This window comes from Berghia stephanieae, chromosome 4 (assembly GCF_034508935.2).
Source record: "Berghia stephanieae isolate SIO BIC M18660-M18661 chromosome 4, UCSD_Bste_1.3, whole genome shotgun sequence".
In the NCBI taxonomy this organism is placed as follows: Eukaryota; Metazoa; Mollusca; class Gastropoda; order Nudibranchia; family Aeolidiidae; genus Berghia; species Berghia stephanieae.
In genome coordinates, this window is record NC_088363.1 from 70,249,611 (window position 1) to 70,262,110 (window position 12,500).

The 12,500-nt window shown below is 36.9% G+C and overlaps 1 protein-coding gene across 2 annotated transcripts in view; it reads left to right on the plus strand.

Moving 5' to 3' along the window:
* LOC144971138 (carbonic anhydrase-related protein 10-like) overlaps positions 1–12,500 on the plus strand; it is a 136,465-nt gene that overhangs the window by 96,090 nt on the left and 27,875 nt on the right. The window lies entirely within an intron of this gene.

A 12,500-nucleotide genomic window follows, 5' to 3' on the forward strand; every position in this document is an offset into this window, starting at 1 on the left:
TCACGTTTCCTTCTTCTTCTTCTCTTCCTCCTCCTTCAAATACTCCTCTTTTTTCCTCTCTCTCTCTCTCTCTCTCTCTCTCTCTCTCTCTCTCTCTCTCTCTCTCTCTCCTCGTTCCAACACCCGTCCTTTTTATACCTCCTCCATACCTCCATATTTTACTACCACTTTCCCCTCGAACTCACATCGAGCTATCGTGTTTCATCACAGAGACCAGAAATTAAAACAAGTTCAAACGGTCTAATGCAATAAACAGGGTGGCACATTGTATCAGTATTCGTTGCTTTGGTAGATAAAAGTCACATCAGAACGTTCCATGACTAAAATGAACGTTTTCCAGATAGTAAATAAATGGAATCAATCACGGAATTGCGAATCAAGTTCGCCTACAAATTAGCGGTTAAGCCCTATACCTACAAAACTTAATATCTGTTTTCCTTATTATATCTCCAAATAAATCCATGAGGTTTGGTCTAGATTGTCGTCGTGTAAGGCCAGGTATTAGTTCTTTACTGGTCATACAGTGGCAAATGAAGGAGCAGGGGTGTGGGAAAGCATGAAACAGTGGCAGACAATGCAGAAAGAAAAATACAAAAGAAAATTATCATAAAGAATCAGCCTGTCGGAATGACTGATCGGAGACCATCTGATTTCCAGTTATCAAGCAATCAATCAATCTATCTATCTATCTATCTATCTATCTATCTATCTATCTATCTATCTATCTATCTATCTATCTATCTATCTATCTATTAGTCTGTATTTCCCTTTTTCTGCCTCCTTTCTGTCAATTATCCATTTTTTAAATATCTCCCTATCCCTCCCCTCTCTCTATATTTCTATCTCAACATTCCTCCGATTTTGTGTTGAACAATTGACAGCAATACATAATGTAGAGTGCATTCTATTTTTCTCAATTCGGTCAGAAATCTTTTAATTCAAATATTGATCGATTAACGTGACCCTCTTATTTACTTACTTACTATCCAGCGTCGTGCTCATTGACATTGGCTGCCCGCACTCTGCGATGACAAATGTCTGCCCATTCCTCCCGTTTGTTGACGGAATCGTACAACTCTCTTCCATTCATATTTGTCCATTCTAGGATATTTTTATATAACTAGGCCTAGGTCTTCCTCTTCTTCTCCGATTGCCCTCTATGTTTCCCTGTACCACATCTTCATTAAAGTACATGAGTTTCGATATATGTGACCGAGTTTTCTCTTTTTGACGACATTTAGTAGTTCTGGCATGACTTCCAGCTCTCCCAGTATGCTGTTATTTGTTTTTCTTTCCCTCCAGCTTATCCTCATCATCTTTCTGTAAAACCACATTTCAGCAGAGTTTATACTTTTCATGTATTTGTTCTTGAGGATACATCCTTCTGCGGCGGAGGTCATCACTGTCCACACCAATACTTTTACTAATTTTATTTTCAAATTTTGCCCAATGGATTCATCTTTCCAGATATTGTTTAGAGAGGTCATTCTTTTTTTTTTTGCCATTGCAATTAGGATATTTATATCGATCGAGCAGTCGCCATTTTGCGTTTTAGTGAATCCCAAATATCTAAAATGAGACACCTTCAATCTCTTCATTTTTAATGAGTATGGCTAGACCTTTAACTTCTCTGATTTGCATGTATTTTGTCTTTTTTTGGCATCTAATTTAAGGCCTTTAAGCTCACTTGCGTTGTTTTTAGATAATTAATGAACGCTGTTGCCTCTGAGTGGTTGTTAGTAAGGATTGCAGTTTCATCTGCATATCTGAGATTTCATATTTTTTGACCTCCTATTTTAATTCCAAAATTTTCAGCAGCTGCTTCTCTCATTATTTGTATGTGCTGAATAGGTGTGATGACAGAGTGTAACCTTGGCTTATGCCGCGTCTATGCAGGAGAAGTGGCAAGCAGGTTGAGACAAATAGAAGTTAGATAGTTATCCCTCTTTATCCTCATACTTGGGCGTCCTCGTAATTGCAAATTATGTAGGGGTAATAAGATCATAGAAGTATGGGGCGACGCTGTGAGAAAATATGTATTGCGTTATTCAAAATCCTGAGAAATTTAGGAGGGATTTGAAATAGATCACTGCAGCTTACACAGGCTCTGATTGTGAAGCATTCGGTGTGGTTGTTGTTCCAGCGAATTCTAAGTTACTCATTGTGTATAAGAATTGTATGAGGGCAACAAGGTGTGATGGGAAACCCATGTCGTGCAGGGTCTGAAAAAGTTGTTCATGTTCAACACTGTCAAACGCTTTGCTGTAGTTCATGAAAATGATGTATGCCTCTGTGAATTTCATTTAGTTTTTCGATGATGACCTGAAGTGCGCGGAGTATGTCTCCAGTACCTCTTCCTGGTCTGAAACCGGCCAGTTCCTCTGCTAGTTTTGTTTCTATTTTAACTTTTAATCTTTTAGGATTTCATTGAGCATGATTTTACTAGCATGACTAATTTCTTTTTGTTTCGATTCCTCTGGCCATTGACATGTCTCCCCGATCTTTCAACAGAGTGAGTGTAGGACCTTCACCGCATGTTCTCCATTCGCTTTTATAAGTTCTGCTGGGATGCCAGCCAGTCCCGGATATTTACCATTCTTTAGTCTTGATAAAGCCTTTTCTATTTTGTGTATCCTGTTGTTTTGAAAATGTATGCCCTTCGCCTGTTGTGATTTGAAAAGTTGTTCTCCGAACTAATTCCATCGCACAATGATTTGTTCAGGATTTGTTAGGGTATGTCATTGAGAGTCTTTTATTGCCAACTGGTTAGGCTTAAACTGCTTTTGTTTCATTGTATTCATTTTATCATATATTTCATTTGACATATTGCAACGGCCAAATAGATTTATGTCATGCCATTCCCTTTTAACCCCGTGTGGTGTCCGGGGTCCCTCAACTGAGAGGGTCAAGAATAGCCCAACGCCAAGCCAGCGTGTCGTAAAAGGCGACTAATGGTGTGTGATTCCCCCATCTTTGAGTCACCTGGTCCTCCAGGTTGGGGGTTGGCAAAGGGTTAACACCCCTTTCCGTTAAACTCAAACCGTTACAGAAACGCAGACAGACAAACCAAATCCTTTTTTTAGCTTGGGCGACCGAAGAGTTTCTGGAATGACAGAATTTATGAAGGATAACAGACAAAGCCGAAAGGACTCTGCTGACCCGATGACGTCTTCGCCAAACAAGCAGCTTCGAATTGCGTCGTGGAACGTTCGCACCATGTATGAAGCAGGAAAAAGCTCTCAAGTTGTGACTGAGATGAGAAGATACAGGCTGCATATGGACACACGCTTAGAAAGAATGATTCCACTATAACAAAGAAAGTATTGGACTGGAACCCCCAGGGCAGAAGATCAATGGGAAGGCCACGAGGAACATGGAGAAGAATTAAAGAAGCTGATATACAGAGAAGTGGTAAGACCTGGAATGAGATTAAAAAGATAGCTCAGGACAGAGAAGGATGGAAACTGTTTGTCTGTGGCCTATACCCTGACCCAGGGTGAAAAAGGCAATGATGATGATGATTCCCTTTTAACCAGGCTTGTTTATCTTCTTTGAATTACTTTTTGACATGTCCTTTCAGTTTTTTTGTGTTCTTCCATTTGTCCTTTAATTCTGGCCTCTCTTTTTCTGTTCATCAGATTGATAGTTTCTTCGCTTATCCATGGATAGAGTCTGCTGTTTCATGACATATATTCCTCATATCTATCCACAGATCTTGTGGTGTTTTTTCGTCTTGGATGTCACAGAGGGTCTCAAATAGGTTTTCTATTTCGGCAACAAATCTGGCTTTTGTTTCTGGATCTTTTAGTTTATCTGTGTCAAATCGGATCATCTGCGCTTCTGCCTTTCTCTGTCTAAAACATTTAATCTTAAATGCCACAGTCTACACCTGGTTTTGTTGAGCAATCAGAAAAACTTATAAATCACCATTTACTGGTTTGTATGTAGTCTTTATGGTTCTTTATGAGTCCATCCGGTGAGGTCCAGATATATTTCCTTCTAGCGTGACGGTTGAACCAGGTGTTGAGAATCATAAGATTTTTGGTTTGTGTGAAAGTGAAAAGGTGTTCCCCTGAGTCATTTATCGTCCTAGACCGTGTGGGCCCAATCCTCTGTCCTTGTTGGCACTCTCACCTTTTGCGTTAAAGTCACCCATGATAATGAGGGCATCTCGAGGTTTTACTTCTTCCTTAACTGATTGTAACTGGTCATATAAAATTTCAATTTCTTTCTCGTTATGTGTTGACGTCGGAGCATAGTCCTGTATGATAGTAGTTGTCACTGGTTTCGTATCCAGGGGCATAACAAGTATTCTTTCAGATATAGGGTTGTGGCTTATCAGACTGTTTTTAGCTTGACAGTCAAGGGTTATAGCAACTCCCGCCTGCCCCTTGTTTTCCTCGCTGTATGTGACAAGGTGTTCTTCGTTGTTGAAATGTCCACTGCCCTGCCATCGGCATCCACATAGTCATGTGATATTGATGCCTTGATGTTCGAGTTCTTTCGTAAACAAATGGAGTTTTCCTTCTTCTAGTAATGTTCGGATATTCCATGTGCCCATTGTGATGGTGCGCTTTTTCTTTTGTTTTCGTTTTTAGTTTTCTTTCTCCACTCTCTACTTTTCCCTTTTCTGATTTTCCATCCGTTCCAAAGGAAGCCTCAACAGAAGTTTGGTTCACCTGCCTCAAAAGTCAACCTCCTTTGCAGGTTTAGGCTGATTTCGTCATCTCCTGATGTCCTTCATGTCTGGAAACTTCCTTCCCCATGGAATTTGACCCAGGCAGCTCGGTCAGGGGGGGGGGGGGATGCTAGCTTGGGCGGGTTCTTTTATTGTTTTATTTGTCATCTTCATGTGCAGGTTTTGTGACAAAGGAATACGTCGGTGGTTTGCCATTGCCTTCCAGACGGTTATGGCCGCTAATCATTTCAGTCTCTAGTGCGCCCCGGGCATAAAACGATGCCTTTCCACCTCTCGCGTTTCAAGCCGTTGTCCTGATTCGTGGATCTTCCGTCTTTTCCGCGACAGATGTATATACTTTGGATGAAAGACATGTCAAAAAGTATAAAACGTGAACCCTTTTTGAGGTGTAATGGATGGGGCTATTTGACAAGTGGGTGGTCATTTTAATCGATCGCTATTAATTTGATGTAAACGTTTACTGATCAAAATGTAAATAAAGTATTTTGTAAGAGTCCGTCCATCTGTCCACTTGTAATATACAATTGGTCATTGATCATATATTAATCATAGATGAACACGAATCGCCATCCGGGCAATTTGTCTCCACCTAATGAATGATTGACTTCGTTCAGTTCATCAGTCACGGTCAAACTGTCGTAGTTTATACTTATTGTTTTGTGTTGATTCAATTTTCAAAAGAAGGACATTGACCGCTAGCCTTTTTTGTATACCCCTCAGCCATGGGTAATTTAACTCAGTGGAATCAGACTGGTAGGTAAGGTTTTGTGAAAACTGGATTTAGAGAGTAGTAATTAAAGAAAGCATACATGAATAAATAAATGAATGATAGATGCACAATTACACAAATCGTTTCAAAATTATTCCAGTATTTCCCCCAGCATATAGGACTTCATAGTAATTTTGTGACCTTGCGATCTTACAATGATTGCTTTACCCACGTAAGCTGATGGTTTCTAGTCATGCTTTAGCAACGCAAATTAAGTCTTTGGAAAAGGCTCTTTACTCACATTTTCTCATTATACACAGATGTAAAAGGGATTACACAAGTGGATCTTTCTCTGTCGAATAATAAGTGCAATTGTATTTATCTTATATTCAGTTTGTATGTTGTTTTCCATTATCCGACTCAGATTAATAAATGAAAACCAAATTGATTCTAAAAATAACCTAGTATTGTTTTTTTCTGTGTGTGTGTGTGTTTTGTGTGCATGTGTGTGTTTGTGTGTATGTGTCAAAATGTTACAGAAATGGCATTTTCCCACGGCTTTATTGTCCCATAATTTGTAAGGAAGAAGAAAATTCCTTAAAATCTACAGAGCTTTTCCGTCTGACATTAATATAACCCAAGACGCATGTCAAGAAAAGATTAATTTTTGTGTGTTTTACAACAGAAATAATAGAAATATATCACTGGATGTCTAATTACAAAAGTCTGCTGTATCCTAGAATTGTTAAGATTAACACTTTTCCTAATAAAGCCAATAGTCTATGGTCTCACGATAAAATGATGAGCAAGGAAAACTATTATTCTCACATAAATATGATACGTGCGTTAGAAAGACAACGGGTACGATTGTTAGAATAATTATATTGTTAATTAAACTTAGCAATCATGTCACAAATTGGACAATTAAAAGTAAAACGTAGCTATTCAGAGTGGTGAGGCATTTGGAGAAGTTTAAACGGATTGTAGCAATTATTTGTTATCCTGTTTGATTTACTAAACTGAATACAAGCAGAACTCATTATTCGTGGTGAGTTTCATATAATATTATTTTGCGTGGAAATTCAACCAAGGTGTTGAGGGTTTATGGGAAAATGGACGTTTAGCCTACTAAATTGACCAATCACTATTGGGTGGACAGAGGGGAGAAAAGTAATCTCGTTGACACAGAGAGATACCTTTTACACTATTTACTGTGGGGAGAAAGTCATTGGTACATTCCACCTCCTTATTGTCAATAAGCTATATATATAAATGCAATTTTTAAATGTATTTCATTTTACTGACATTCAACAAAAGAACATAAAATAATATCAACCCAACTGAGCAAAATGACACCCTGTAAGATTTAAAACTTAATTAATCCCATACTTCGTAAAATTTGAGCGGTTTGTGAATTGGGTATGAAACTCATACTCGGACCGGTAGGCTTCGGGTTCGAAACCCATTCTGGAAAAGGAACTCCATATTCATTCGCTCACCGTGCCAAGGTATAAAATGTGTAACTGGTCATTATATAAGCGTTGTCTCTGTCGAAAAAAAGATTATAACACATACACGCGTCATGTCACGTCTTATAATATTTTAAGTATTGCTGTTGGCTGATGACGCCTTGTAACGCGCTTTGGATATCCCGTTCAAGTGTTTATTTTTTTTAAGAAGGGGGACCTCAGTTTTGCAGATCTTTCCTTAGATATCTTGAATCCATGCCGACAAGCTGAATATACCTGTTAGAATAATCGGCCCTCCACATGTTGGAACATTATTCACAATTTCTTTAGATAAAGGATGCAAAAAGGAATTTCAATGCCATTCTATATTTCATTGGGTCAGACTATTTTTGGTATGTGCTCTTTAAACGGGAGGCGAGCGAAATCGACTGTTCGACATTTAAGGTGGTTATCCCAGATACGTGACGAGTAGATGTTTTAGGTGTGTGTTTTACACCTGAAATAACAGAAAATGTCACCGGATGTCTAATTGCAAAAGTCTGCCATGCCATGCCATGTTAGGATTAACACTCTTTCCTTATACAGTTAATATTCTGTGATCTCAGGATGGGATGATAAGCAAGGAGGCCTGTTATTCTCACATGTCAATTATATGCGTCAGAAAGAGATGGATAAAATGCTTAGGGTAATTTTGTTGATAATTAAATTTAATGACAATGTCACAAATCAAGGTAATTGTCCTAAGACACGCCATTAGAGGATATGAAAGAAATTAAGGTAATTACATGTATAATTTTCATTCCTGAATGAATTATTGAACAAAAAAAAAAAGAAAAAAAAAGAGCTTGAACTACAGGATTGAGCTTGATTTTTTTGTTTTTTGTTTTTTATTTTTAAAGGAGAGAGAACTTAACAATAAGCCACAATTCTCTGACAAAACCCATCTTTTTGTTGTCTTTTTTATTTTTTATTTTTTATTTTATTATTTATTTTTCCCTTTAACTTGAATGATTGATCAGTTAAAATGACGTGCTGTGTGACTTTTTGACAAGTCGAGGGTTTTATTAATCGATCTACATTTGGTGTTGGAGTTTTATGGCCAAATGAAAAACGTGTGTTTGTGTTCTTATTCGTTTGTGTGTTTGTGTGTGTATTTATGCACTTGTGAGATCACAATTGGAATACGGAGCAGTTGCTTGGGACCCCTACCTGAAAGAGGATATTCAAAAACTTGAGAGAGTCCAGAGACAAGGCGCCCGGTTCATAACTGGAACTATAAGAGCAGAACCCCAGGATGCATGACAAAAATGTTAGAAGAAAGAAACCTCATCAACCTCCAACAAGAAAAAAGAAACCCGTCTGTCATTCATGTTCTAGATTATAACAGATCAAATACCATCAATAAAGGCAGACTCTTTTTCACGCCACGACCAAACAAAAGAAAAATCCGCGCACTCACTTTTGCCAACCACATAACCGAAAACCCCATTGAGAGATACGCCTCAAACAATTCCAACTGCTTCAAAATCCCACAGACAAGAACACAAAACTACAGAAATTCTTTTTTCATTAGAACTATCTCGGAGTGGAATGGGCTGGATGAACTGGTCATCATGGCACCACATCTAAACGATTTCAAGGCCCGACTGATATGGGCCCGCGCCCAATGAGGACGCCGCTGAAATACAACCAGACCATTGGTTTCTTCAGCGCCAACCATACAGATACAGATATATATATATATATATATATATATATATATATATATATATATATATATATATATATGTGTGTGTGTGTATGTGTGTGTGTGTGTGTGTGTATGTATGTATGTCAGAGTACGAAAGTTAGAATGTAGTTCTTTTTCAAAATTTGACTTAACTTTCCTTTTTATTTTGGGTCGCCATGTTCCCAACCCCCCAAATTGTATGTCACCGTATTTGTGTCGAACGATCAACGTTTCGATTCCAATACTTGGAGTTTTTTTAATACTTATTATGTTCCCGGACTTTTTAAAGGTGTGTCTCCATCCTAGAGCAGAAAATAAAAGAATTGGTTGCTTTGAGAAAAAATCTAGATACAATATTAATTATGGTAATAATAATAATAATAATAATGATAATAATAATAATAATAATAATAATAATAATAATAATAATAATAATATAATAATATAATAATATAATAACAATAATATTATTATTATATTATTATTATTATTATTATTATTATATTATTATTATAATAATAATAATAATAATAATAATAATAATAATAATAATAATAATAATAATAACACTAATATTAACAATAATAATAATGATAATAATTTTAATAATAATACTACTATCTTTTTAACCAGGGGCTGTATCGGGTGAGAAAGATAACCCTGGATAAATTGATTAAAAAAACAATAGACCTCAAATCGACTATTTTGTAAGAAACTTCCAACTCAAAAAATACGTATCTATGGTCAACATATTCATGATTTGAATGTGGTTATCACACGGAAGAGGGTGAAAGATGGTCAAACTAAATCTAAATATTTTTCTTCCGTTATTTGCCGTATTTGTTAATTTTAAGTCTGTCCTCATTTACTGCTCACAAATAGAATGAATATGTTACTGTATTATCATGTCATGAAATTGTATGAGATGACCACGTTTTGTGAACAATACCAGTCGGTGTACGGGAAGTGAGAGGAAGATTCACTTAGTACTAACTGTTGCAACCATGATTATCACAATTTCACTGACCGGAAGTGACGCTATAGTGGCCGGCGGTGAGTGAATCGAGCGCTGGTCAACAGCATTTGCATATGTAGCTACTAATTGGATTGCCTGTCTATGTTTGCATTTGTTGTTGTGGGTTTATCCGATCGAAACCGACTATAGGCAGTGCTAAAATTGCTACAATAAAACCAAGTCTGACACCGGCTGATACAAGGGCTGAGAAGTAGATAGCATAACTGTAGCATCGATTGGATAGAAAGAGAAAGTAAAAAGGATAGAGCAATGTGGCATCATGTAGGGATAGAAGAGAAAACCCGAAATGGGCAAAAATGCATTAGTATACATGGAAAGTTCATTGAAAAGTGGCTGGAGTGTTACTCTCAACAAAAAAGTGATATTTAAGAGAATGTAAATATTTAATATTTTGAGTTATTACACGATTCAGTTTCCTTTATGCACGTCCCTCTCAGCTTGATAGATGGATTGATGGATGAATAGATAGGTATAAATATAGATAGATAGATAGATAGATAGATAGATAGATAGATAGATAAATAAATAAATGGATAGATAGATAGATAGATAGATAGATAGATAGATATATAGATAGATAGATAGATAGATAGATAGATAGATAGATAGATAGATATATTATAGATGTATTGTTTTTAATTCTCTGTCATTGTGGTAACGGTTACAACCATTGTAAATTTCCATAAATGGGTAAAGTTAATCTTATCTTGATAAAGATGGAGGATGGCAGAATCGCTCGATATTTTACCTAAATCAAGTTATCACTAATAACAATTTTGACCTTTTGTGTATTCGTCCATGTTGGTCTTCACTTATTTACCGACTTATACAAACTGCTGCAATTAAAAAAAGATCGATACGAATTGTTCAGACCGAGGTACACATTGAGTTCCAGCAGATCTAGACATAAAAAATAATGGACCTAGCTTTTTCTCACTCAAGCGCTTTTGGCAATCTGTCAAAGTTATTTAACATTTTCTCTCTCTAGAGATTTTGTTGTCAATTTTGGCAAGGCTCACCACTCGTATTGATGCATCTTCTTTTATTTGTGGTTCATGTGCAGTGTGGCAAACTATGTCCCACCGTCACAAAACGGTACCACGTCCAGGATGCTAAAAAGTGAATTTCCAGTCAATATTATGATACCTGAATTAAGTTAATTAATATGTTCCATTAACCAGTTAACCGTCGTTCTCGGGATAAATACGAATTTTAAATAATAAATAAATAAAATAAATAAAATTCCCTTTATTCATCCCCAAGGGGAAATTTGTCTTTAGGGTCTATTCCAAGGGAAGACTGGAATAACCCAGGCGTCATCCGCAGAACAGCGCCGCAAAGTGAGCTAGGGCGAGGTGACTTGCTCAAGGCCACACAACGCAGCGGCGGGTGATTGAACTCGGTACCTTTCGGGTAGGAAGCAAAGACCGTACCGCTGGGCTACGTTGCCCCTTTGGGCTGGAAAACCCGTCCTTCAAATATCGATCGGTTTAGATGACCCTAATCTTGGCAAAAATGCTCAATCCTGGGACCTTGCGAGATCCCGGGTTAGAGAGTTTTTGCCAAGATGAGGTCATTTGAGGTAACAGGTTTGAGAGTTTTGTCAAGTTGAAGGTTATTTAAATCGATCAATATATCACGGACGAGTTTTCTCTACAAACTTTTTAATACGTGTATCTCCAGACGGTGGCAATTAACTGGTAAAAGAGAATGAACATAGTATCTCAGAGTGCAAATTCTAAATTTCGAATTTCTAGTCAATTTAACTTAGAATCCCGTCAGTGCATTTCGCTCATGTCGACATGTTACTTCCTGTCTTGATGCTCTGATATTTTGGCAGCAACAATAAGCAAATTCAGCAAGTGATCCTTTTTTTTCTTTTCCTGAAAGAAATATATAGAAAACCACACACACACACACACACACCCACACACACACACACACACACCAACAAATAGGTAACTGGGCGATTAAATCAGTAAATAAATAAATAACTAAACAGGCACTCATAACAGAAGAAATATTTTTCCTTTTCATACAAAGCGTAGTAACAGTTTTTAACTTGAAACATTTAGTGTTAAGCATGTCTGTCTTTTTTTATTTTTAAAATCATTATATTCATTTTTGTTTGATACTTTTCGACCAAAAAGATAAAATAGATAAGTTATGAAAATTGTTTCTATGCGGATAAAACTTTTCTTCCTACTTCCTATTGCGATTTAAACATCGAAATGATCAATAACTTCAATAAATAAAACTAATAAATAATACCTTTCCCTTGATCGTGAAGCGAGATCTCTACTACTGAATTATCCGCGTCCTTATTATATAAATTTCTTGACGGCCAAATTATGGCTTTCAAAATTTAATTATACTTTGCATCCCAGCTTGTGAAGATGTATTATTATTACAACAAAATCAATTCAGTGCATAAAATCTTGCTTTTATGATTCGCGAAATCAGGTTCAAGCCTCGCTGTTAGCATCTTGTTTGTTCTCTTTGAGCATGAAAATAGCCCCTTTTCAGCGTTGCACTGCCTTGGTTATCTCGGTCTTTTCACCAAATATACCCAAAAGAAAAATTCCCTATTCGTGTGGATAAAGGAAAGTTCATCTTTATTTATCGATACTAGTAAAGAACACACAACATTTGCGGGGAAATAAAGGCTATTACGAACAGGCACTCATATATTTTAATTATGATACTACTGTATTTAACATAAATCACAAAGGAATCTTTTAAGGAGTCAACAACCAAAATTGGTCCGGTTTGACGTATGTGGATGTCCGCAATGTATCTGGCAATATGACGGCCAGATAGCGATTCCTAACATCAAAGGACCGATTATTGTGCCCTAG